The following is a 26,195-nucleotide window of genomic DNA, read 5'->3' on the forward strand; positions in this document are numbered from 1 at the left end:
TCACTTTTAAAATTGACTATAGTTTGTTATGAATAATGCATTCAAATGCGGCTGTGAGGTCAGCAAAAGCTAAAAATAGTTTCCCCACCTTGGCCCTAGTGTATTTACCAACTAAAAGAGATAGGTTCAAACCCTGCTCAACAGTTCCTACACCAACACGAAAGCCATATTGCAGGTCCAACAGAACAGAGTTCTCCTATGCCCACACCAGAAGGCGTTCTAAAATTATTCTGCCTGCTACTTTTGTGGTAGCATCTAGTAGTGAAATGGGCCTATAGTCTACCGGATCCTGTCTATCCCCTTTTTTAAAAATGGGGACAATAGTTGATCCAACCCACATAGGTGGGAAATCAGCTACACAGCTAGCATGTAATACCTGTGTCAAGAGAGGTCCCACAAGATAATATCAGATTTAAACAGGTCTATTGGTACCCCATCGGGCCAGGTGCCTTTCCGCCCTTGCTAGCAGACAGAGCTCGCTCCACCTCATCCAGAGTAAACAATAGTGCATTCGCTTGTGAGGGGAGGTTCGATTTACAGACATCCTGGGTGGGGCGGTCCTTCAGAGTAGGAATTCCCGTACCCTGATAGACCTTAGTAAAATGATTGATCCATTGCTCCTCTGTTATTGCTATTTCTAGTGATGGGCTGTCCTTCCTAGCCAGGAAAGGGGTCCTAATGACTTTCCAGAAAGCCGCTCTATCCTTGAGCACTGATGCAGTAAGTAATGCATCGCACAGCTCAATCTTCACTGTAGCTGTCCTATCCCTGATTGCTAGTTTATATGCGTCTCTGGCCACCTGGCCACCTTTAACTCACTGTTGATTCTTGGGGTTTTATGTAGCACACTGCACCTGGAATCAAACCATCCTTTTCTAGCACCCTTGGTGTTTCTGCATTTAGTTAAAGACTCCCTGATGGCTTTCGAGATAGCCTGAAAAGAGGCTAGTATAACTTCTGAAGTGGCTGTATCACTCAGGCATATCTCTATCTCTAGTTTAGTTTTGCCCACCACTGATTTAATCAGGGCATCTTGATCCACCGAGGACCAGGGAGGGAAAAACCATTAGTACTCTTTATAGCTAGGTAACCTGACAAGCAATTGTTCTTGTTCGTTCTTGAGATTATGTTGGACGGAAGTGAGAATACTAGGCAGAGAGGAAAGTGATCACTGAGGAAATTTTCGGAAACATAGAAAAAATGGAGAGAGTGGAGACGCGCGAGCGCGTCAATCAAGATGGCCGCTGCCACCGCAGCTCCGTGAATACTACGGCCCGTAATTTTCTTTGACAAAGAATTTTGTGTCAAGAAGTCGGCGAAAATAGCGGCGCTTGCCTCCACATTCTATTTCTTACCTATGGAGTGAATTTTGGGCGAATTCTTTCGGCGAAAGTGCTTTTTCTGGCTCCATGGTTCCTGCTCCCAGCTCTCCTTAATGGTACTGCCGGCTTTGACTGCTTGGGGGCGGAGTAATATTTATGACAGAGCCTGGCTTGGGCCTAGCCCCGCCTACAGTCCAATTTAGCTGCTGCACCTGTCTTTTTACAGAGATTGTTGGTGTTTTTCGTCATTTTTCTCACATTTTGAGGTGGTTTTTCTTCACTTTCCTATTCATACGTATTAAGCAATATTTTTTCACCTCAGAATGGATTCCAAAAACCCAATTACTAACAAGAGGAAAGAACAGGTTTCTCCTCCTCCTACCAAATCAAAGGTTGTGGAGTCTTCAGAACCTTCTCTTGCATTAATTCTGGAGTAACTTAAAGCATTACGTCTGAATACTGACACTATTGCCTCAGAAGTCAGAAATGTTCGTAAAGATATGGCTTCTATTTCAATGAAAGTTTCAGACAATGTCATCAAAATTCAAGACAATAAAAACAAGCTGGACTCTTTCACACCATTGGTAGCCAAAATTGTTCCAATGCATAATCAACTGCTGGACTTGGAAAATCGCAATAGGCAATATAATCTTCGTATTTTTAATTTGCCTGAAGATGTTGAAGGGACAAATTGCCGACTATATCTGGAGTCTTTGCCACTTGGTCTCTTAAATATTAAATTTCCAGAAAAATTTGAGATTGATAAAGCTCATAGAGTCCCGTCACATTGAAATCCTTGTCATACAAAGCCCAGGCAAATGATTTTCAAAGTACTGCGTCATCATCATTTGGTTCTCATTTGTAAAGCTGTGAGAGAAATTCCATCATTATTAGTGAATGGAACCAACATTTTTATTCACCAGGACTTTGCTAAGGAAACTGTGGCTATTCGGAGAGTGTTTTCTTCCCTTCGTCCGCAGCTGAGGAGCCTTGGTTTCAAGTATGGTCTTTTTGATCCGTCTACCATGCGTGTTTGGAAAGACAATGTCTCCAAATCTTTTCAACGTCCTGAAGACCTTCGGCTTTTCCTCGACCAACAAGCTCCTCCATCCATGGATACTCAGGATACTAACACTTGAAATGGTTTTGTCTGACTTTAGTTGTCACAACTTCCAATAAAGTCTATTCATGGGCTCCAACGGTTACTGGCCATGCTTGAGGAACGGGTGTGCGTTTCCTTCTCTCTATGCATGTTTCTTGTTTGTTCCTTCTTCTCTCTTTTTCGTTTTCTCCCTTCCTTTTTTCCACGTAGAGTTACTCCTTTAGCTTGGCTATTTCTTTCCTCTTCTTGTTCTCATTCCTTTCTGTCCTTTTTTCTATATCTCAATGGCTAACATTCTTAATATTAAAATTGTCTCTCTCAATGTAAAAGGTTTACGGAATCCAATTAAACGTACGAAGATTCTAGATTATTTAGGTAGTTGCAAGGCTGATATTTGTTTTCTTCAAGAGACGCATGTTGATGATAAAGTCTTGTACTATATGAGTAAAAAATGGGTAGATTCCATTGTTTCCTCACCTGCTATAGGTAAGAAAAATGGGGTCGCTATTTTCTTTGCTAAAAGGTTACATTGTCAAATCCTTAATAAGATTTCGGATACTGAAGGGAGATATATTATAGTTAAAATCAAAATTCATGACTCTATTTTCTTTTTACTTAATATTTATGGCCCTACTGCAGATGATCCTGTTTTTTGGGCTACAGTTACTACCGAAGTTTTGAAGTTGGCAAAAGTTCCTTTGATTGTTGTTGGGGATTTTAATATTATTGTTGACCCCTTATTAGACAGATTATCTACCTCTAAATTTCGTCCATCAAAGATTTTCCATGCTTTTAAGACTTTTCTTCATACCACTAAGGTAGCTGACATTTGGAGATTACACTATCCCACTGGTAAAGATTTTTCTTTTTTCTCCAACCCTCATAATTCTCACTCTAGAATTGATTACTTTTTTTTCTCCCCCCTTCTTGTCCCATCTGCCACTAATCCTACTATTGGTACCATTGACATCTCAGACCATGCTATGATTTCTTTTGTTTTGAGTGTGTTGTCTTCTTTTGTTAAGCAATCCAGATGGCGTATGAATGCGGACATTGTTCTCAACGATACTCATAAACCCAAATTGTTGCAAGCGATCCAAGACTATTTTATATTTAATCCGGAAGACTCTACTTCTGTGATTAATCATTGGGACGACTTTAAAGCGTATGTTAGAGGTTCCACAATTTCTATTATCGCACATGAAAACAAAAAAATTAATTCTAATATAAAGACTCTCGAGAAACAAATAGCCCACTTAGATCGCTTATTCATTACTTCCAATGACCCTCAATATAAAATTAAATTGCAAAAACTTAGATATGAATTTAATGCTATCCTTAGTACTAGGGCTGGGATTCAACTCTCAAAATCAAACGCTAAATTCCGCTTTAATACCAATAGGTCTGGTAAACTCCTCGCTAATTACCTACATATTAAAAGGGATAAAACAAAGATTACTTCCATTCAAGGCCCTCAAGGTAAAGTTGCACTTTCTCATAATGATATTGTTCAGGAATTTTTACACTTTTATTCCACCTTGTATAATAAACCTGATCCCTGTGATGATTCTAAAATTGATACTTTTTTAAATGCTTCCAATTTACCTCATATTTCTCCTTCTGACAGAATTGGGTTGGATTCGCCTATCACTAATGATGAGATCCTGAATGCTATCAAATCACTCCCAAAAAATAAATCTCCTGGTCCGGACGGCATACCTGCTGAATTTTATAAAGAATTTCAATCTCATTTACTACCTTATTTATACCAAATTTTTTCCCACTTTAGTTCCTCCGGTACCATTTCAGGTTCTTTTTCAGATGCTTTAATTGTTGAACTTCCCAAACCTGATAAAGACCCTACCCTTGTCTCTAATTACCATCCCATCTCCCTAATTAATCAAGATTGTAAATTGTATGCTAAAATCCTTGCCTCTAGATTAGCTCCTGTCCTGCACTCTATTATTCACCCCGACCAGTCCGGTTTTATGAAAAACAGATATTCTGCTAACAATACTAGAACATTATTACATGTTATTGAACAAAGTTCCTCACTCCTTATACCTGCTGGTCTTATGGCTTTAGATGCAGAGAAAGCCTTTGATAAAATCCATTGGCAGTTTTTATTTAAAACTTTATTATCCTTTAATTTTGGACCCTCTTTTATTCGTATGGTTTCGGCTTTATATTATGCTCCCACTGCCCGATTATTCATTAATGGCCAAATTTCTAATCAATTTTCCCTTTTCAGAGGCACACGTCAAGGTTCTCCCCTCTCCCCTCTCCTATTTTTACTAGGAATAGAACCCTTTCTTAATTCCATTCGTAAGTGCGATGATATTCAGGGTATCACCATTAAAGATGTAACTGTTAAAATTTTAGCATCTGCTGATGATGTGTTATTATTTATTAGTAATCCTGTTACATCAGTACCGTTGTTGCTTGATATTATCTCCAAATACTCAGTGGTGTCAGGATACAAATTAAATGTTACTAAAACTGAATTTTTTCCCTTAAATGTGCTTTGTACTCCCGATATGTTACCTTCACCTGATATTGTTTGGCAAAAGAATAAGTGGAAATATCTTGGTATATTATTTTCATCATCTTTGTGTGCTACCGTGGAATTGAATTATGAATTCATTCTTGATTTTGTCAAACAAAAAACTTCCAAATGGTCCTCTCTTCATCTTTCATGGTGGGGGAGAATGGAATCAATCAAAATGAATATTCCCCCGAAAATATTTTACTCTCTTGCAATGATACCAACTCAATTCCCACTCAAATTTTATAGGGATATTGATACACTATTATCTAAATTTCTTTGGAATAATAAACCTCCTCGTAGTATTGCTTATAAAAAATTGAAGATTCCTAAATGCCAAGTTGGTTTTGCCCTACCGGATTTTCATTTATATCATAAGGCATTCATTTTAAAACAGAGCTCGTTATGGTTTAGTATTTCACCTGTTGTCAGTCCTCCTATTTGGCTTCATATTGAAAATTCCCTTGCAAAACCTTTTCCATTGGCATCCTTATTAACTATGTCTCCCACCACTAAGGTTATACATTCTTTGTCCATTATTAAGTCATCCAGATTAATCTGTTCTGATTTGGACTCTAATTTTGCCTCTCCTTTACTTTCCACGGTGCATTTGTCCTTATGGCATAGCGCTTTAATAAAATTAAATAGAAATGTCTCTTTTTGGTCTTCATGGATTGTTAAGGGCGTTTTCTATCTTAAAGATGTTTTCTTAGATGGTGCATTTATTCCATTTACGCAACTCCAATTAAGATTCAATTTACCAATGTCTGATTTGTTAAAATATCAATTTTTGTGTAATTCTATTCTAGATTCCTTTCCAACTGGTATCCCATCTATATCCTCTGCTGATTTTTTAATTTATATGACTACTGTTTCTGTAACCTCTAAAGCAGTCTCTATATTTTACAAAAAACTCACATGCTCATTAGGCTCTAACGTTGATATAATCACCACCTTTTGGAACAATGAACTCTCCATTTCTTCATCAATTGATTCATGGTCATCAATTTGGCTCAATAGTATTTCTGGATGGTTGCCGGTTTCACTTTATCAAACTAACGCTTATATTTTGTTTAATTCTTTATGGACACCATTACGTTTATTTAAAGCTAAATTATTACCATCCAATCTATGTTGGCACTATAATTTACATCCTGGATCTTTACGTCATATGTTATTTGATTGTCCTATTATTATGACATTTTGGTCTGAAGTTTGGAATGTGATATTGAAAATGTTACCTATCTCTGATCCGCTTTCTTATCAACTGTTAATATGTAAATCTGGTGTTCTAATTAATCCTCTAGAAGATGCTGAAGCTAAGTTATTTAACTTTTTGGTTGCGGCTGCGTTAAAGTCCGTTACTTTTTATTAGAAAGATGCTACTTCTCTGTCAGTTCATGCTTGGTGGTCTTGGAATATTTTTACAAGAAGAGGTGCACAATTATCTTTAAAAGGTGTTCATCATAATTCTATGCATTTTCAATCATTCTGGTCCCCTATAGATTCATATGTACAGTTATGATTCCTGTTTTTTCAATTTTGCTATTTCATCAACTGATTCTTATAATGTTTTTTAGCTTCTTATTGGTAACTCTATTTATCTAATTTATTATGCTATGAAATGTATCATCCCTCCTTCCCTTCCTTCCTTCCCTTCCCTTCCTCCTTCTCTCATATTATTATTTCTCCTTTGATTGACAACTGTATTGTGTGATGTATTTTCTTTCAGACTGTTCATTTATGATTGTTCTTATTCGCCTTCATGTAATTCAATGATCTAATTCATCAATTTCCTGTATGTATTTATGTGTTTTCCTATGCTAAAATTTCAATAAAATCCTTTTGAACTAAAAAAAAAGAAAAAATGGAGAGTGTGTGCATGACTGTTAGAGACTAGTACATAATCAATGATGGAGGAAAGGCCCCTACCATTGAATGTACATGGCATGGGAGCAGGGGTTGGGAATATTTCATTTGCGAATCCCAGTTCGAGGGTAAAAATAAGCTTATTAAATAGATACCCCAAAACTGAAAGACAAAAATGGGATACGTAAGCCCCTTCATCATTTAACGCTTCACACTGTTTATCCACAGCGTTTGCACATAAGGTACAATCAAAATCCTCTACCAGAATCAACATTAAATCTTTACTTCTGCCTATATTTGTTAGCTTTTTTAACATGTTATAAATCACAGCTCTCACATTATCAGATAGAATATTATTATATAGATTAATAACTACGATCAGGTGCATAGAGTCTAGATTCAATGTGACTAGTTGATAATACTTATCATGTGCATACAGTGTTATCTTTTTAGAGTTTATGTTACACAATATATAAGTACAAAGGCCGCCCTTAGCCCTACCACTCAACTGCTAACTGCTGGTGTATGGAAGGTCCTATAACCGTTCAGGTGAACCGCCTCCTTAATCCAGGTCTCCTGAAAGCACAAGTTCTCGAACTGGCTAATCAATTCCCCCCATAAAGGATTATTTAACTTGGAGGATATAACAGCAACGTTCCAAGAAAGAACAATGCAAAGATCAGGTTTACTACTCACAGGATGTTTAACTATATCTGTCATAATTGCATCCTCTGGTATGTTATTTGAGGGTAGGGGGAGTTTTGGGGGAATCCAGAGTTTCTTCAGATAATGGGATCTTTCCCTCCAACTTTTTTTGGGCCTCTCGCCCAGTACAAACCTTGGGGAAACAAGGAGACAGAGCGTCTAAGTACCCACTGGGAGGGCTAAAATATCGTTCTGCACTGAGCCCTTCCACTTCAGAATTTATAGGTACTTGGATTCCCGAGTACAGTCAATCTATATCCTCCAGTGAACGCAAAGCATCAAAGCGTTTGGAAACTGGGATTAGGAATCTGGCTGCCTGAAACCCCTCGTATAGCCTCCCATGTAAGTGGTATCTCGGGATTCGAAGGAGTTTGTAAGTTTAGAAATAACCTAATGGCAATATATGTATATCACTAGAATTAGGAGGCCTGTGGTTTGTCCTTTCCAAGATTGTGCGCACCAGAAGAGGTGAACTAAAAGTTAACACAATACAATCCCCTTTAAAAGACTTCCCTGAGGGTCCGACCCAACCTATTCTTCGGGTCATTTTAAATTTAGAAAAAAGGGGATTACCTAAACCAGTTCTTTGACCCAAATAGTGAAGTGACTTATTCTTCAGCGCAGCCCAGTGTTCAAAAGTATTATGGGATAATGGGGGGACATTTGCCAGGAGGATTGTATAAGGGGTAACCTCTGAAGGCAAATTTAGAGTAGATGGAGGGTGGTTAGGGGACTCAAAGTGGTCCCTGGGAGCAGTACCTCTAAGGCTATCGTTGAGCGGACCAGACGGCCTAAGAGTCGGTGCTCCACTTGCTATGTTGGAGGAATTGCTGGGATGATCCACAGGAGTTCCTATTTGAGGTTGGGGCTGCCTGGTGTGAGCTATGGTATTTGTTACACTTGGATCTTTGTTTTTGATGGTATTACTGTGCTGTAGCTGCTGGTTTGTAGTACTGCTAAGGTGGCCTGGCACTGTGTCAGCCTCTCTGTTAATTAATACACAAGAACTTGGATTGGGGCTATGTGATGATATGGATAAGTGTATTTGGCTAGTGTGTTCCTCCACCTTAGCTAGCCTAGCTTCAACAGCAGATATCTTTAGGTGAATAGATTCCAGGAGAGTTGTCATCACGGTTTCAAGTCTACCCCAGAAATTACCGACTTGCAAACTATCTAGACAGTCATTTAGCTCATTGGGGTTGTCAACAGACATTTGGCCCTTGCTACGCGCTCTTGGACTGTCTAAAATGTCCGCAGCCTTCCCATTTAATTTTGGTCCAGATTTGCTCTGCTTCCGGGTATTCCTAGTTAATAATTCAGAAAGCACTAGAGGCTGCCGATCTGAATGACGTTTTGCTCTTCTGACACTGAGATTGGCCTTCTCACTGTGAGTGAAGAGCCTTCTCATCAGTAACCGCAGAGAATGAAACGCAGCAGAAATGGCCATCTCATTTCCACTCTAGATCCCTCAGCATTCAATAAAAAATATTTTGGATGATTAAAATAGCTTTTGCTATTGGTGATGTTGTACTCCAGAACCAACATTCTAGCCTACTCTACTTGACGAGTCATTACAGGTTCAAATGAAAGAAACATTTTGGATTGCTCATCAGTGTCTTTGGGACCAAACTTTAGGAAGGACCTAGACCTGGCAGAGAGCTCAGATGTTCAGGAAGAACTTGAAAGCCTTCTTATTCATAAGATATGTCATCTGTTAATCAGAGGAAAATCAGACTTCCCCACCGTTCTTACAAAGTTCTTGCTCCACTCAACGCTATTGCTCAGCTTTACACCTGTAGCAGCCAACCAACTTTGATAGTTGTTTACCTAAACAAAATATTTTAACACCATTTGCCTACCTGCACTACTGGAAGAAACATCTGTAACTGGCATAATTGGCTTCATGGCCACACAATGTAGAACTTCTAGTACATAAGTGCATTCATTGACTTGCTTTGATGATGATGAAGCTTTTTTGTTACTTCTTAAAATCAAATAAATCCAAACTCGCCAATAGGATTGAGGAACCAAACATGTTTCATTGATAAAGTTGGCATCTGCTAATCCAGAAAATCAGCATGTTTTAGGGCCTGAGTACAAGTTTGACGGAGCAAGATGGCACCCCACTGCCCCGCTCCAGGACTGCCAAACTTGACCACAGGCCGCCTGCCACATTAGGAGATTTCTCCTGGCCTGGCAGGCAGCACAGAGGTGCCTTTCAAAAAGGCACTGCAATGGGAATGTAAAAGCTGTTCCTGCACGGCATAGACTATGGAGTCGTGCCATGCAGGAAAAGGGGTGCATTCACACAGGAGGGCACACCATGTGCTCCCCCTGCATGCATCCCATGGGCCATGAGGCATCAGGGAGCCCTTTAGGGCCCCCTTTGTTTCCTCGTCATGACCCTAGCAAATACGGTCTCACCTCCGTAGTTAAGGGAACCCTGCAATTTGCCTAGCGGTGCCACAGTGGCACTGCCAAGCATATTGTTGCCTCAAGACTGCCGCACCAGATATCGCAGATCCCTGGTGGCTGTGGGAGTCCACTCACGGTTCAACCGCCAAACTCGTAATCAGGCCCTTCATCTTAACAGTGCATTGCAGGCCAATGCCTAATATGTTAATCAACGCACTAGTTCATTTTGAGACTGTGTTCATCTTTATAAATATGAGCTTTTTTCCAAAGGCCAACGATCAACATCTCCATTTTACAACCTCAAAGCACATTAAAAGCAGCAGTGGTTTAAGATTTAGGTGCGTGGTCAGTGTAATATCAACATATGCAATGTGAGAAAGCATTGATTAAAGTTACTGTGAATAAATTGTTGTTTGCATCATATTTAATAAGATATGTCTCAGATTTGTTCTTTTGTAGTGCTGGTGCCCTTCTGGCTCCCTACCGCCAATATAAGGAACTTGAACCACAATGCAAGGGGGCTAGCATTGTGGTCAGAGTATTTTTCTTGTGTAGGGGAACATCCTGCAGAGAAACTAAATGATTCTTCATCTGGCCAAGTCATTGTGAAAGCCCATCTCCTGTGTGACTCTGTAAACTAAAGTTTATAAGGTGGGTATAAAATATTAATAGTTTTGCACTTGGCTTATCTTTTTACCCAACATCAAAATCATGGAAGTTTTTACAAGATCTCAAATTTAATATCTATTCCTAGAATTACTACATGTATGGCACAAGAAATTTGGGGTGGGATTGTTTTATACAAGATCTAAAGTCATATTACAATCTATTCCCCCAAATAGAAGGGTCTACAAAACCTGCTAAGTCTACGGAAAATTGTGACACCATTGTAGGCTTGTCTATGTTTGTCGCCATAACAAGGCACAGAGTGTGAACCTAAAGACCCTAAATTGATATTCTAAATTCACCCTGTGGCCTCCAGAATTCTTTGTAGCCATAGTCACTTGAATATTTAGACTGGGCTGTGACACTGATATGCCTGGTGTTTTACACTGTTGAGTCATTGACCAACCATGAATGTATGCTGTAAATAGTCCACCAAGGGACTTTCCAATTTCCGCTTCAGATTTATCTTTTATGGAGTACAGACAATGTCCAAGTTGGAGACTTGGTGGTGAAAATTAAATTGTTTCTCCTAGCCGAATCAATCAATCCTTTTCTGATGTTCATTCATTAACTTATTAATTTATTTGATTTATTTATAAAATTTATAAAGCGCTCTGTCACCAACTGGTATCCTGGCGCCAGCCAATAAAATGATTATGGGAAACGCAAAGAAATAAAAAAGCCCCACTAAGAACAAAAACAGAATTAGCGCATTAAAAGATAAGAGCCTAGACTCAACAACTAGTTAGGAAAGAGCCAGGTCTTAAGCGCCCAGCTGACCTGCAGCAAATCAGTTACTGAACTTAATGAGGGAGGAATGGGATTCCAAAGCTTGGCTGCACTGACCATAAAGGTCCGGCCACCTTGCCTAGATTTCCTGAACTTGGTCACACAGACAGATTGGCTGATGCAGGTCTAGGAGATCTGCTAGGAGTACACCTTCTCAGCCTATTTCGCAGGGGAACAGGGATCAGGCCCTGAAAGTTTTAAACTAAATGTAGAGCGATTTAAACCAAATGATTTGCTTATGTGGAAGCCAATGTAGCTCCTTCAATGCCAGGGAGGCCGAGGCTCTCTTAAGTCTATTTAGGGCAAGTTTGGCTGCTGCAATCTGAACCCTCAACAGGGGATGTAATGAATACTCTGGTGCACCCAACAAAAGAGCATTACAGTAGTCCAGGCAACTGAGAGTAACACTACGGACTACCAAAGCTCCGGTGGAATGAGGAATCACCAGCAAGATCTTCCACAGAGTTCTCAAGAGTGCAAAGCCTCTGCTGGGTCGAGTTTTACATTTACCTGTGATCTGGATGTTATGATTATTCATCTGGATAAATGTCATTGGATCAAATTCTAAGTTTGAGATGTGGTCATATGCAATATTTACCAGTCTACTTATGCCCTTCAAGTAGGTCACTTTTTTCCTTGATTGCTACACTGCTGGGCTAATCAAACTAAAATTGCCTGTCGGAGTGTAAATGTTAGTGTTTGAGCTTACCCCTTCCTTCAAGCTATGAGACCCCTTCATCTTAGTCAATTCTTTACGTTTGCCAGAGCGGCGGACCATTAGATCGATAAGTGCACCATGTGTATTTCGAGCATTGAAACCGCTGATAATTTGAGCGCACTGAGTTGAAAGACGTTCTCCCTTGTGTGTTGTCTCTTTATCTCACTTTACATATTGGGATTTTATTGGGATGAGGGGTATCTGTCCAAAGCCTGGAATTTGGCAAGTGGTAGCTTCTGCAATGGGATATTGGAGTATAGTGTATTTTTTATGTTAAAATCAAAGTCTTTTTTTTTTTCATCGAGTGGCTTTGGGCACAAAGCAGATGTTGTACTCCTTATGAATGAGAAAATAGTTCTATAATTTGGGAGAGTAGGGACACAGTATAGGAGAACAAATCAAATTAACAGTGTTAGAGCTTGCTGGTCCTAAGATCAAACTTAATTTTTTTTCTTACAGTCTCTTTTAGATTTACTAATCTAAGGTTTATGTTAAGATGTTAATGTGGAGGAGGAACTTGGCATTGATCAGGGTACTAAACCAGCAGATTGTGCTCAATACTGCTAACTATTGACTCTTTTCTGCACTGACTCAAAGTTAAGTATTTAACAATAATTCAGCCATGAGCCCATCAATAATGACATAGTTGGCGTCAGTAAAGGAATGAGAGTCTAAGCCATTGGTGCCAAAAACGATCATGTCGGCATAAGTTGTATTTCCATTTCTAGACAGTGGTGTATCTAGAGCTTTAAGTGGGCCGAGTCCAGGCGGTGCTGAGCACCCGCAATTCTAACAAGCATTTGCAATGCAATGGTCTCGGCATCATTAAAGGTAGAGCTATTGGCATTGCTCATTACATTTTTTTTCTTTAAATCAAAAGATTCTGCACTCACTACTCTGCACTCACTACTCTGCACTCACTACTCAGCACTCACTACTCTGCACTCACTACTCTGCACTCACTACTCTGCACTCACTATTCTGCACTCACTGCACTCACTACTCTGCACTCACTACTCTGCACTCACTACTCTGCATTACCACTCTGCACTCACTACTCTGCATTACCACTCTGCACTCACTACTCTGCACTCACTACTCTGCACTCACTACTCTGCACTCACTACTCTGCACTCACTACTCTGCACTCAGCACTCTGCACTCACTACTCTGCAGTCAGCACTCTGCACTCACTACTCTGCACTCTGCACTCACTACTCAGCACTCACTACTCTGCACTCACTACTCTGCACTCACTACTCTGCACTCACTACTCTGCACTCACTACTCTGCACTCACTACTCTGCACTCAGCACTCTGCACTAAGCACTCACTACTCTGCACTCACTACTCTGCACTCAGCACTCTGCACTCTGCACTTACTACTCTGCACTCACTACTCTGCACTCACTACTCTGCACTCACTACTCTGCACTCACTACTCTGCACTTACTACTCTGCACTCAGCACTTACTACTCTGCACTCACTACTCTGCACTCACTAGTCTGCACTCACTACTCTGCACTCACTACTCTGCACTCACTACTCTGCACTCACTACTCTGCACTCAGCACTCACTACTCTGCACTCACTACTCTGCACTCACTACTCTGCACTCACTACTCTGCACTCACTACCTTGCACTCACTACTCACTACTCTGCACTCACTACTCTGCACTCACTACTCTGCACTCACTACTCTGCATTACCACTCTGCACTCACTACTCACTACTCTGCATTACCACTCTGCACTCACTCTGCACTCACTACTCTGCACTCACTACTCTGCACTCAGCACTCTGCACTCACCACTCTGCACTCACTACTCTGCACTCACTACTCACCACTCACTACTCACCACTCTGCACTCACCACTCTGCACTCACTACTCTGCACTCACTACTCTGCACTCACTACTCTGCACTCTGCACTCACTACTCTGCACTCACTGCACTCACTACTCTGCACGCACTACTCTGCACTCACTACTCTGCACTCACTACTCTGCACTCACTACTCTGCACTCACTACTCTGCACTCAGCACTTACTACTCTGCACTCAGCACTTACTACTCTGCACTCAGCACTTACTACTCTGCACTCAGCACTTACTACTCTGCACTCACTACTCACTACTCTGAACTCACTACTCTGCACTCACTACTCTGCACTTACTACTCTGCACTCAGCACTCACTACTCTGCACTCACTACTCTGCACTCACTACTCTGCACTCACTACTCTGCAGTCACTACTCTGCACTCACTACTCTGCACTCACTACTCACTACTCTGCATTACCACTCTGCACTCACTCTGCACTCACTACTCTGCACTCAGCACTCTGCACTCACCACTCTGCACTCACTACTCTGCACTCACTACTCTGCACTCACTACTCTGCACTCACTGCACTCACTACTCTGCACTCACTACTCTGCACTCACTACTCTGCACTCACTACTCTGCACTCACTACTCTGCACTCAGCACTTACTACTCTGCACTCAGCACTTACTACTCTGCACTCAGCACTTACTACTCTGCACTCACTACTCTGCACTCACTACTCTGCACTCACTACTCTGCACTCACTACTCTGCACTCAGCACTTACTACTCTGCACTCAGCACTTACTACTCTGCACTCACTACTCTGCACTCACTACTCTGCACTCACTACTCTGCACTCACTACTCTGCACTCACTACTCTGCACTCAGCACTCTGCACTCACTACTCACTACTCTGCACTCACTACTCTGCACTCACTACTCAGCACTCACTACTCTGCACTCACTACTCTGCACTCACTACTCTGCATTACCACTCTGCACTCACTACTCACTACTCTGCATTACCACTCTGCACTCACTCTGCACTCACTACTCTGCACTCACTACTCTGCACTCACTACTCTGCACTCACTACTCTGCACTCACTACTCTGCACTCACTACTCATTACTCAGCACTCACTACTCTGCACTCACTACTCTGCACTCACTACTCTGCACTCACTACTCTGCACTCACTACTCTGCACTCAGCACTCTGCACTCAGCACTCACTACTCTGCACTCACTACACCTGTCCCTTTAGTGTAACTAAATATAATCTCCGATACCAATATGCCCGTGGTTATTTAGTTGCTTAAAATCTGCAGTTAGAAGTATCCATTAAAAATATCCGCTTTAGGTGTTACTTACTAGACAGATGGCTGCTAAAAGTATTGATCCCAAATATTCCAACTGTATCAATTTCTCCACCCAGAGCAGCACTGCCCGCTCACCTCATGCCACTGGTGGCTTGGTTTGTTACTCAGCTTTTAAACTATTCCAGTAGAATGCACGATGGGATATTTGCAATCTAAAAAATGAACTCAATCATCACGCTGCTTCCTCCACTCAATTCTTTAATTTCTTAAATGTATTCTATAGATAAAGCAGTCCTTTTTGGCTCTTTTTCCGCCGCACTGGCAAAGCTAACAATGCATTTGTTAATGTAAAATTGAGTTTGTACATGGGGCGCATGTAAACTGCATTTGTGAATGCCTTTATATGCATTGACCCTTTAAACCCGACCTACTGACTTTGCCAATGCAAACCGAGCCGACACCGGCCCAGCAGACAGACGAGCTGCAGGCGAAACCTATCGTGGGGCGGGACTGAGAAAACGAAACCTATCGTGGGGCGGGACTTCCGTTTTGTGAAGCCCGCGCCCACGGAGTGCCTGGAGGAGCACCGAGGGAGAGCCCCGCGGTCGGAGGCTGCACAAGTCCGGAGGGCCTTTGACCGGTGAGCGGAGCGGAGCGGAAGGGGGGAGCGGGGGGGTGGAGGGGAGCGGGGGGGGTGAGAATGCCTGTATGTCTGCGTGTCCGGCGGGGCGGGGAGAGAATGCCTGTATGTCTGCGTGTGTGTGTGCGACGGCGGAGGGGAGGGGTGGGGGGCGGGATGCGACGGCGGAGGGGTGGGGGGGGATGCTCGGTGCACGTGTGTGTGTGTGTATGCATGCGACGCCAGGGGTGGGTTCGCTGTATGTGTGGATGCGTGCGTGCGTGCATGAGCGCTCGTGTGTGTGTCTGTCGCTGTTTCTGTGCATGCGCGTGTGGTGTTGCTGCTTCCCAGGAGACAGCAGCTGAGCGCGTTCGCGAGCGCGTGGCCAGCGGAACTCGCCTCCTTGAAGAGGCAATGCGCGTGGCCAAGGCTGTCTCCTGGGAAGCACAGTCCCTGACAAAAGATCTCCGGCGGAGACGCGCTTCCGCGCGTTGACGCCGAGACCTAAAAAGCAGGTGCTGAGATGGGTCCCTATCGACCTCTCCATTTTTGCCCTCACCCTCTGTGAAGAAATTAATCAGTGCCACCCTTCACTGCCTTTGACGTAACTTCAAAGAGACTCGTTATAGTTCTTGCACAGTCTCATCATTTCAGAGCTGAAGAATTTTCAATGCTATATGCAACAAAGCCATAGCTGTTGCTTATTTATCTTATGCAACTAACAACCATTGACAAAGCAAATATTCCTGGCTTGTTGTAGGTGTAATCAACTTGTTTTATTATATATCTGGATGCAGTGACAGAAGAGGCAAAATGCCAGTCAGGCGGCACACTATGATAAGCACAGATTTTCTTTTAGTATGTTTTTAAGCCAGCTCTTAATTACATCGGCCACGCCCCTTTGAGAGACCCCCCCTCCCTTCCAGTTTTTTCTTCCAACTTAAAGCCCTGGGCCTAACAATAGCCCCCCGCGTGCCTGCGTGCTGGAGGACCCTCAGCTCCAGGGAACTGTGCACGGGCAGCAGGGCCCTTACTTGAGAGGCTTGTGTCTAGACTCGCCACAGCTGGATACTCTGGCTGTGCCATTTGCCAGAACAGGCATTCACAGGTTGACCTTTCTCTCTGGTGCAGCAGGATTCTAGAAGTGCACAAGAATCCAGAAACCTTATTCACAATTTTAACTCTTGCTGGCCCAGAGTCCTGCCCAGCCACAACCCTTTAAGAGCTTCCTTGATTATAGAGTGTAGAGCCTGAGTCATGCCCTTAGTTAGGGCGTACAGGCTTACCTGGCAACCGAAGACTTGCCTGTTCATTGGAAAATGGTTGCCGGAATACTCTTCTCTGCATTACTTCCCAAACACAGAGGGGCAGATTTACAATAAACTAATGCAGCGCGGTGCAGCAAGTCATTTTGCTGAGCCTCGCTGCATTAGTTTGGAAGCACAGGGATGCGGCATATTTACAACAGTATGTTGCATCTCTGTGCTTCCCCCTGCGCTGCGCACAAACCGCTGCCATGTGCCGACACAGGCACCCTTGCACCATCGTGCAAGGATGCCTGCGTCATGGGGAAATTGTTTGAGTGCAGGAAGGGTTCCCTTCCTGCACACAAACAATCAGAAAGGGTGTTTTACAACTTCTGCACTAGCACACATAGAACTTGCAAAACGTCATTGTTTAAATTATTGTTTATATGCAGGAAGGGACACCTTCCTGTACATAAACAATCATCGGAGGGGATTTCCTATTTGTAAGTGTGCTGCAGAATACAGCATGCATAAAAAGAGGGGAGAAAAAAGGAAAAATGAAAACATATCTCCTCTTTGCGACTCCTAGCATTCAGACGCATTTCCAGATTTACGATTTCTTGTAAATCTGTAAATGTGTCTGGTTCCATGGGTGTTGCGTGGGAGCACCCACAGCAACACCCATGGAACGCCCATTTCACGCAAAGTGCTGTGTGTAAAGTGGCCTAATTTACAAGGACAGGAAAAGTCACAAAGGGTGGCTGTTCCTGCCCTTCAGTGGCGTAGCTAGGGGTGGGCGGTCCGCCCCAGGTGGCACCATTTTTGTGGCGGCCGCGGCTGCGGCACTGGAGGCCCGTTGCGGCCATGGCGGCCTTTATAGTTTATTTGGGAACGAACACAGTGTCCCCAAATAAATTATAAAGGCGGCCGCAACGGGCCTCTAGTGCCGCAGCTGCCACCCCCGGAGTTTAAAAGTGCAAAGCCACGATCCATCCTGCACTCCTTCTGACATGCGTTATTTGAGGGTGCGCAGCTTTCCACAGTGGTCGCATCGCCATGACGTGTCGTGGGCGGTGGCGGCAGCTGGGGCTGGCGCGCAGGGACTAGATGTGGCGGGCCGGGAGTGGAGGCCCGGGAGGAGTGGGCAGTATAAATGGCGCTGAAGCAGGAGCCCAGGCCTAAATTTACCAAAGGTAAATGTCATTTGGTCTGATTACGTGCACATCACCTAAACAGAAGAGCACTTCAGCACCAGGGTTGGTGGGCTAATAAATTACTTTGCCTATGTTTCCTCTTTCTATTCTTTATCCTTGTTTATTTTTTGTCATTCTGCTCCGTTTAATTTTGGTCTTTTGGTTACAATGATTCAAAGCCAGCCTTATATTTTCTTTGCACCAATAAACATCATAGTTTCATGTTATGTGCATTAGATAAAAAAAATAAAAAATCCTATAGATACACCTGCCAACTAGGAAACATACATACTACGCTATTAAAACTATGTGATGCCTTTTTTTTAAATTACAATTCTTTTGCAATCTTATGGCCAGTACATTTAGTTAGTGTCATGTTTTCCTTTTCTCTTGTTCAATTTATTTTTTGAGGGATGTGAGTGGAAAAACAAATAAGTATAAATTAAACCTTTGCATCAGCTTTCCAAGGCCAGGCCTGTTGGTTTTAACAATGCTTGGTGTTCTCTGTAGTTGTTGCTAAGCTGTTCATGCTCAGGTCTAGTTTCAGCTGCATTGCTGCTGCGTCTCTGAGAGTATTTTCATATGTTATGCTTGTGGAGTTTCATAGACCCAGGTTGCTGTCAAATCTGAAACCCTGCCGCCTAATACTGAATGCGAGAGTGTCAGTACCGGACTTTAGTGTAAAAGCAGCACCCCCAACAGAGAGACCTCGGAGGCACAAGCCACTCACTTATGATGGTCCTTATAATATTACTGATATTGCAATCATAGGATCCTTCTGGCAAAGTGTTTTATATATATTTTTATGAACACTTTTTTGCATTTACAGATGAAACTCAGCAGTATTGAATAGCACGTGTTCATTTCTGGTTCAAGGTTACAAATTCAATCTGTTCTAACTGGTGCACCTATAACTCCAAGAAAACATGAGCTTACATGACCACATCAGTGCAACATTATCTCTCATTCACAGCCAGCCAGTGCTATGTGTTAGAAGGTGTCTCTAATCCAAGAATTCGTCAAGACCATCTTGGGGTGACCCCCTGCTGGCTCCCTCAAGCCCAGGGGTTACAGTCCAAGCCCTTTATGTGAATTTCAGCCCTCCATGTTTTGTGATATTGTGGACAGCCTCTTGCTTGGCTTGCTGGAAAGAAATGATCCATTCCACGAGCCCCACTGTTTAGAAGGTCTGCACCATTTACCTGAAGTATCTTTCCTGGGGATAATGAGACCGACATGACGGGGAACCATATGTATCTGTTTATGTCCTAATCTAATCTGATATGGAGTAGGGCAATCTTATGTTTGAGCTTCACACGCGATACCAACACGTCCGACAGAGACCATGAGAACCCCTTGCAAAAATGTCTGTAGTACGCGGAGTAGGTATGTCATATATATTAAGTCACCGTTGGATTTGCCGCATCTCAGATAAATTTAAGAGGAGTTGAGTTGATATTTCAGAGCTTTTAACGTATAAATGCATGGTAAATATTTGACCTGAATCAAACCAAACAGAGTCAAGACGGTTGTTTCTGTTGGGCCATCAGAGCATCATGCTACCTCCTCTTTTGAGGATCTTGATCATCCTGTCAAGCCTCTGGTAAGGTGGGGAAGGAGTTTGGAGTGCTAATTACTAATGAGCAATATAGAGCAGTAGATTTCATATTTGCCTATCTTTCTTATGAGGAGTTTGACCTCGAAAAAGTAGAAATCTGGTATGGCATTATAAAAAAGCACACCGCCTGCTTTTGAAGGACAGTTGCATCAGTGCAAGGTTTTTTAGTGAGGAGACTCCAGATTTATCACTGCTTGAGTTGAGAAGGGAACGTGTTTTGTGTTTCCACAGACCTCTCCTTTATGAAGCCAAGCGAGTGAAGGTTTCCATAAAGGAGAAACAAGTGAAATACTTTATACATTACAGCGGTTGGAATAAGAACTGAGATGAGTGGGTACCAGAGAGCAGAGTACTCAACTACGTGGAAACCAACCAGCAGAAGCAGAAGGAACTTCAGAAGGCTAATCAGGAGCAGGATGCAGAGTGGAAAATGAGAGGTGCAGCACCAAAGAAGGCCGGGGTTCTGCAGCAGAAACATGTGGAAGTAAAAACGAAGAAAAATAAACAGAAAACTCCAGGGGCTGGAGAAGGCAGTAGTACGAGTGAAGCACCTCAACCACCACGTAAGAAGAGAGCTCGGGTAGACCCCAGCGTGGAAAATGAGGAAACGTTTATGGACAGAGTTGAAGTGAAAGTAAAGATTCCAGAGGAGCTCAAACCGTGGCTGGTTGACGACTGGGACTTGATAACTAGGCAAAAGCAGCTCTTCAATCTCCCTGCTAAAAAAAGTGTTGATGCCATTTTGGAGGATTATGCAAATGACAAGAAATCGCGAGGCAACACAGATAACAAGGAGTATGCAGTGATCTAATTGGTTGTTGGAATTAAGGAATACTTTAACGTGATGCTCAGCACACACCTGCTGTACAAGTTTGAGAGGCCACAGTATGCAGAAATTCTGGCTGATCATCCAGGTGCACATATGTCATACGTCTATGGAGCGCCTCACTGTTTAAGACTGTTTGTCCGTTTTGGTGCAATGCTTGCCTACACACCCCTGGATGAGAAGAGTCTGGCTTTATTATTGAACTATTTGCATGATTTTCTGAAGTACCTTGCAAAGAATTAGTATTGTTCAGCACCAGTGACAATGAAGTTGCTCCTCCTGGAACCACCCCTGCCTGCCATAGACCCTGCTTGGAGTGAGTGAGGTAAGAGGAGAGCAGCAGCAGATTCAGAGGGGTGGGTGACTGAGTCTGTGGCTCATCCGTGATAGATGCCAATGTTTCAGATTGCTATGTGTGGCACTTTCAGAATTTCATTGCAATTATGAGTGACATTTCAACGTCTAGACGTCACACTTTCTCAGGGGCAAAAAATTAAAATCCCTCATGTAAGTGCATGTAAAATGCATGATCGAGGTAACTATTAGCAGCAATACTACGTGTCTCCCGGACATCTTTCAAGTGCTCACCGGCCTTTTTTCCCAGCACTCCCCCCCCCCCCCCCCCCCCCAAGGGCAGGCAATCTGAGGGATAGCCCCGGGCGCCACAAGCTCTAGCTACGCCCTTGCTGCCCTTGTAAATATGGAGCAGCAAAATACGCTGCTGGTGTGTCATAAAAAGTGACGCACCGGTGGCGCATGGGGCTTGTAAATTGGCCCCAGGGTATTTAGATTCTTGTGCGATACATCGACTAAGAAATGTTAATGTTCACGCACTGGTTCTCAAAGCTTTTTTCCTTTAGTGGTGACTACGCCTGGAAAACCAGGAGTAAGTCGGGAGTAAGTCACTCCTACTGAAAGAAAAATATTCGTGAAGTGGCCCTAAAAGTTGCCGTGACAAGAGGGTGCTCAGGTTTCCCGAATCTGGATTAAACCAACAGCTATGCCTCGCACTGAGGAGGTTAAGAGGCCGGGGTAACTGGAGCTTGAGCAATGATATTGTTCAATAAAAATTGACGGTAACTAACATTACATGAATGAAGATTATGTCACTTAAAGAGAATGTCCTATGACCTTCTCAGAGTGCACGTGCTCAAGCTGGAGTTGCTTGGCGAAACGCGTTTCATTACTCTGGTGAGATGCAACCTGTTTAGAAGGCGAGGGAGTCTCGTGAGGGGCGCGAGGCGCGGACTGGGAGGGGGTGTCCGAATCCAATGAGTGTTTTTGCTCTGTTTTTCATTCCTCACAATGCCTTTTTGTTGTAACAGAGACACATCTGCATCGTGATCACCTCAGACACGTGTCGTCTCTATGGAATTTTCTTTCACATCCCTATATTAGGTTGTTATTTCCTCAAGGAACTGGACACATTAAAAAAAAGGATTATGTGTGCTGTTTTTTCGGTATACTTTCCAGTGAGGGACGTAACGCAAGTCCCTGTTGTGGGGGGAGGAGGGGAGTTGTTCTACCTTTAAGGGTCCCCTTGCAGCCCAGCCGCAGGACTGTGATTATCGCTGACATATGGTAAGCTCAACAAATTGATTTTTTGGGGGGTTCACTTTATCTACCCCTCTGTATTGTTTGCAGTTGGCATAGCATGCTTCTGTGCAACCAGCTGACGTGCTTCAACCTTTTTCTAGTGTTTGGTGAGTTATTCTCCCGGGATATTTTACAAGACATGGGGCACGGCCTTACGTGCATTCACAGTTAGAATGTTATGTTATGCTACATTATACGATATGTGAATAGCGCATGCCCACCTAAAAGGTTTCTTGGCACTGAGGTAGTAGAGAGAAGCGAATTTAGCCATATGCTTGTCTAAATAGAAAGGTTTCAGGAGCTTCCTGAAGCTCATATAGTTTGCTGCAGATCCAATTTCAAGCAATAAAGGGGTCCAAGTGGCATTTGAAGCCTGTGATATAGGCCTATTGGAAGTCCCAGAAAAAGGGTGTTTGCATAGTCAATTCTTGATAGGACTAAGGCAATATTGAATGCTTTTTGCCGCATTGAAAATAAGCAGAACGCCATTTCAAATGTAATGTACTGACAATGAATGGGTCATTAAAATCATTCTCAACAGACAATGTATTGTAAATTTAATAGAAGGCTAGTGCGAGATTAAGGGTTACATTTTCTATTTTTCCCAGTCATTCAACCCTATACATTTTTACAAATATCAAAAGAAGGGAACTGCAGTGTTTACCGTTCTAGCCAGACTCTCCTACCATGGCAACGTAGAAGCAGAGGACACAGAGGAACAGGTGGGCTGTAGAGTGATGTCTGCTATGTGCCTAGGGGGAACCACCGCATCTGACAAGGAGCTCACCAAGTCCTTCTTTTCACCTCCGGACATTGCAGGAAGTGGAGAAGAACTGCACCATTCCTGAATCCTGGAAGCCTCCTCGTGTTCTGCAGAACACTGCCTAGGGAAAGCTGTGTTAGGTCTAAGGGTTATCCAGCCTAGGATGAAGAACCTGCTTGAGAGTAGGCTGCCCTAGTCTTTTGAACCTTTTTAGGGGGTAGGTTGCTCTAAGATGCTCAACCTGTTTAAAATGGAACCATCAAACCACTGGATGAATCATCTTCTTCATTTGTATAATGGGAAGCAGGCAAAACCGTAAGTGTTTAACCTCTTCCTGTGTTATTTGGCTGAAGAAGAGGGGTTTTTGGAACTTGTGGTGATGATTTGTCTGAAATGTAAGTTCCAACCAGGACCCATGTCTCCACTGCTAGTGTGGCATAGCTGCACTGGAAAATAATAGCATGGTTTCTTGAAGCATTGGAGGAGACAGAAGTGCACACCATCCATTTGAATCTGGATCAGTGGTTCAGATACAGTCAATATGGAGATCATTGCATTCTGGGTCACTTTCAGGGAGATGAATAAGAGGGCAAACAAAGCCTGTCCTGCTTTTAAAGACATTTCTCAGCATGCAAGAATTGAAGAAAGCACCTGCAGCTGCCAACATTGTTGAAGAATTTAAAGCCAAAGTCTTACAATGGCTTGAAATCATGGGTGTCAGCGTTGGATTCATTATCAGTGACAGTGACTTTGTCCATGTCATGTCAGATGGTGGATACTTCCAAGTGCTCTGTTGTGCCTATTGCAAGAAACTTATTGTCCAGGACTTCCTCAAAACAGAAAAAAGCTCAAGACATTCTGGTCACGAGTCACAGGATTTGCACACATTTTGGCCATTTGTTTAAAGTCAAAAGCAGTTGAGTGTCATTCATTAAGCTACTACCTACATTTGAAATTATGCACAAGTTTCAAACCTGTTGAAACTTCACTTTCCACATGCTATAGTACTTGTTTCAGTAGTACAAGGTACTGAATGAATAAGTGAAGCAAAAGAAAGTTGATGCTTCTGCCATAACCATGTCACTGAAAATTAATCAATGGGGTCTAGTACAATTTGTTACATTTAAATAACAACAAATGCTGGGTAAAATGCTTGCGAACTTTTCAGCCACTGGCAACAGCTTAGTCCAGGACCTAGACTGATTTGTTTATGGTGCACCCCATATGGAGGGGCAATCAACTATAACACTGAGCAATCGCTGTTAACTAAGGGGTAGATTTACGTTTCCTGGTGCATCCCAGCAAGTCAGCAGGGATGCGCCAAGAAACTTGCAACACACATCTCAATTCTTGCCCCACCACGGATGCACTGCATTTACAATGCGGCGCATCACGGGCAAGGAAATGCAGATGCGTGTCGCATCTGCTGCCGTAACGTTGGCGCAGTGCTGGAGTTGTATTGCGGTCGTGACGCAACTCCAGCACTGTGCAAACCCTGCCTATGTCTAACATGGTGCATCAAGCCTTACGCCTGCTTCAAACAGGCGCAAGGTTTTGACGCAGCGGGGTCGGAAAAGTGACTAAAGTAAAATCTTGTAGATTTCACTCAGCCACTTTTCCAAGGCGTTCCTGCGCTGGAACGCCCCCCCTGCACCAGAACGCCCACATGAAACCTGCACAGGTTTCATGTGGTGCAGGGCTTTACAAAGTGACGCATCTCCCTAGATGTGTCACATTGTAAATGCCCCGCAGCATGGCACTGGCTTTACGCCGCCGCTGCTTCACAGAAGTGACGCAACGGCAGCGCAAAAGTGGCGCACGGGGCTTGTAAATGTGCCCCTAAGAGTTTTGAAAACTTTTCGCTCATCACCCTTTAATGTTTTATTGTGATTCCCTATGTGTGATGAGAATACACAGATGTGGATCCCCCAGCCTAGAATGAGGCCCTAGTGATCAACAATGGCTAAGATTAATTCAAGAAATCCTTTCAATAGTTTGCTGTTTATTGCAGTAGATTTCCTAAGTATGACGAGCTTGCTGTGCCACAGGATCCAAACTGGACTTATTGATGATGCTCAGCTAGGCTAAAACAGGTCTTGGCTTCCTTGTGATCCCAGTCAGATGGGAAGTAGTCTGGCAGTTTGGGTGGGCCTGTTGACACTGGAGCAGTAACAGCCCTAATTTGTGTATTGTCGCTCCCATATGGAGTGGCATGGTTGAAAACAGCAGTGGAGCAGAATGTGGCCATGAGCAATAGCCAGTGGCTAAGACGTTTGGAATCATTGCCCAAAAAATAACATTTTCCCCATTTAAAAGTTAGTACTTCCACTAGCAGCTGATTTTATAGATATTCAAGTCTGTGGTTACTGCAAAACCTTCAAATGTAATACTAAAAGATCTAAACCCACAAAGTGATGTAGCCAAGGCATTCTTTGTTTTGAGTGTCTGGTCATTTTCAGAAGTGGAAAAGCATTTCTGTAGTTTATTAAAATTCCGCCAGCCAAGGCTGTCCGTCTTTTAGGCTCTTTATATCTCCTACTGCAAAGATTTTGCCATTGGAAACATTAACCTAAAGATTAGATTTTTTGCAGAATACTTATAAAGAATGCAAAAGGCGAACCCAGAAAATCCGCCTCTCCCCTTTCCAATCTAAAGCCACCGAGATCATCTGCGGTGTACAACAAGGATCATCCCTCAGCCCGACATTGTTTAACATCTACATGGCATCACTCGCTCGCGTCAGCCGACTGCACAACCTCAACATCATCTCCTACGCTGACGACACCCAGCTGATCCTCTCCCTCACCAAGGACCCCCTCACCGCCAAAACCAACCTTCATGAAGGAATGAAAGCTGTCGCCGAGTGGATGAAGATCAGCTGCCTGAAGCTAAACTCAGAAAACACGGAAGTCCTCATCCTCGGCTCCACTCCCTCGGCGTGGGACGACTCCTGGTGGCCGAACGCACTGGGAGCAGCACCAACACCCACCGACCACGCACGCAAGCTAGGGTTCATCCTCGACTCAACACCCTCCATGACCAAGCAAGT

General features: G+C 43.1%; 1 pseudogene; it reads left to right on the top strand.

Moving 5' to 3' along the window:
• The window catches only part of LOC147698187 (mortality factor 4-like protein 1 pseudogene), a 74,331-nt pseudogene extending 53,224 nt beyond the window's left edge, over positions 1-21,107 (top strand).
• The last annotated feature ends 5,088 nt before the right edge of the window (positions 21,108-26,195 follow it).

The sequence above is a fragment of the Lissotriton vulgaris genome, chromosome 8 (genome assembly GCF_964263255.1).
Source record: "Lissotriton vulgaris chromosome 8, aLisVul1.2, whole genome shotgun sequence".
NCBI classification, from domain to species: Eukaryota; Metazoa; Chordata; class Amphibia; order Caudata; family Salamandridae; genus Lissotriton; species Lissotriton vulgaris.